General features: G+C 38.5%; 1 pseudogene; it reads right to left on the bottom strand.

Moving 5' to 3' along the window:
- Nucleotides 1-229: 229 nt before the first annotated feature.
- Nucleotides 230-696, bottom strand: LOC114043557 (annotated as a pseudogene).
- Between the last annotated feature and the right edge of the window lie 1593 nt (nucleotides 697-2289).

The raw sequence follows: 2289 nt of genomic DNA, 5'->3' as shown, positions 1-2289 counted from the left end.
CTTTCATTTCAAAGGCACAGATGTGGAAAATAGAATCTCATGTATGACCAGCTGGGGAAGGTTAGTTATATAAAATAAGACTGGAAACATAAGTGTAATTCAAATTGTGAGAAAATATCAACGTCAGGCTAAGGATTTTATATTTTATCCGAAGAACAAAAGGGAACCACTGAATTTTTATTTTATTTTATTTTTTAATAGTTGACATTTTTTATTAACATATATGCATTTACTTGTCTTTTGGCTTGTTGAAGCAGTAGGTTAGACAATACTTGCCCCACTAATGTCTGTCAAAATTACTAGCCATAAAGACCCCCCCACTACATTCATCAGAAGGGCACTCTCATTGAAAGCGGCTAATCTTGCCATTCTCATCAACCTTATAACACTTCAGAACAGCAAGCTTAACTTTCTTTCTCTTATGCTTGTTCTTTTTGGGAGTGGTGTAAGACTTCTTTCTCTTCTTGGCACCACCATGAAGCCTCAGAACAAGATGAAGGGTAGACCCCTTCTGAATGCTGTAGTCAGACAAAGTTCATTCACCTTCCAGTTGCTTGCCCACAAAAATCAATCTTTGTTGATCAGGGGGAATACCTTCCTTATCTTGCTTCTTGCCCTTGACATTTTAAATAGTATCAGAGGGTTAAACTCAAGGATAATGGTTTTCCCCGTCAAAGTCTACACAAAAATCTGCATCATGGCATTGGGTCCACCTGAGCCGAGAGGAAAGGTAAAAGGGATGGCCAAAGGCAGCAGGTGGGAAGCAGAGAGGCTCCACCATGGAGCACCTAAATTTTTATTTTGAATAGGGAAAATTTTGATGAAGATTCTCCTGAATCTGAAAATCCATCCCTCCCCTCCAATATTCCTGATTTCATTTGAAGATACTATCATCCTTCTAGGAACCCAGGTTTGCAGGCTTGGAGTCATTAAACTGCCCAGATTTCTTATAACCAGAGGGCAGAGGGAAAAGAGAAATAACCCACTGGCTACTACAAAATGAAAACTTCTAGGAGCATTATAGTCCAAATCCAGAACTCCCAGGCCAAAGAAAAAATATTGCAATAAGTCAGAAAGAAAGAAGTCAAGTTCCAAAGAGTCACACTCAGGATCATTTAGCGACCACCACTTATAGAAGCTGAGAGATTGGCATATGATATGCTAGAAGGCAAAAGATATAGGCTTACAACTAAGAGTAACTTACTCAGTGGGACCATCTCCAGTCGTCCTAATGAATATGTGGCCACTGGACCCAGATAGCTCTGGAGGAGAAGGAGAGGCTGGTGACCTTGCACAGCTCTCCTTCACTCAAATCAAAGTCAATTGCAAGGCACGTGTGTCATAATCTCCCTGATGTCATGGTCCTCTTCAAGAATGAAGGACAAACACACCAACAACCCAGAAAAACAGTGTAAATCTATAAAGAAAAAGAAAAAGAAACAAAAAGGATCTTTAAAGAAATAGAGGATTTGTAAGCATTACTAATTAAAAAGACCAGACCTGTATAGAGATTTTGAAATATAAACATAGCAATCAAGAACAACGCAAAAAGTTAAATGTGAGGAAGCAATCTTAAGGGACTGAACATGGAGGAACTGTTCACAGTCTACCATGATGATATAAATGTCTCCTTAAAACCCTGTCATCACTGAAGCCTAATAAAAAAGAGGTCATAGAATTTGTTTTGTTAGATTTTAGTCATATTAAAAGAATAACGCAAAGGGAGGAGAAGATACACTGGAGGCAGAGAGTAGAGGAAGCACAGGAAAAATTATCTCATAATTTGGCTGTACAAGTAGAAGATTATACAAATAAGGAGGAAGCATTGGGGAGAGAGGGTGACACTTGAACCTCGATTTCATGTGAACTTGCCAAAGGAGGCAAGATTATGCACATATACACATTTACATAGTTTAGTATAGAAATATATTTTAATAACCAGAGAAATAGGAGAGGTGGAGAAAAGGAAAAGAGAAAGTAAGAAGGAATTCAGATTGAGGAAGGGATCAATCCTAAACAAGACCAACTCTAAGGAGGATGGATCTTAAAGACAGATTTAAAAGAAAAGAAAGACAGGATAAGATACAATATCTGTGTTCAAGTATTTCTTTTTTAATTAAATTTTATTTTTAAACAAAAATCCACCTTCCCTCATTCCTACTTCTCCTCCCCTCCCAAACAGAGAGCTCTGTGACTAGGCCCAACCCAAGGTAGACTTCCCCTATGAAGAGGTACTGTAATAGAGAGCTCTGTGACTAGGCCCACGATAAGGTAGAATTGCCCCTATGA

This window comes from Vombatus ursinus, unplaced genomic scaffold (genome assembly GCF_900497805.2).
Source record: "Vombatus ursinus unplaced genomic scaffold, bare-nosed wombat genome assembly UNPS02014769.1, whole genome shotgun sequence".
Lineage (NCBI taxonomy): Eukaryota > Metazoa > Chordata > Mammalia > Diprotodontia > Vombatidae > Vombatus > Vombatus ursinus.
This window is presented reverse-complemented; position numbering and strand designations above follow the sequence as displayed.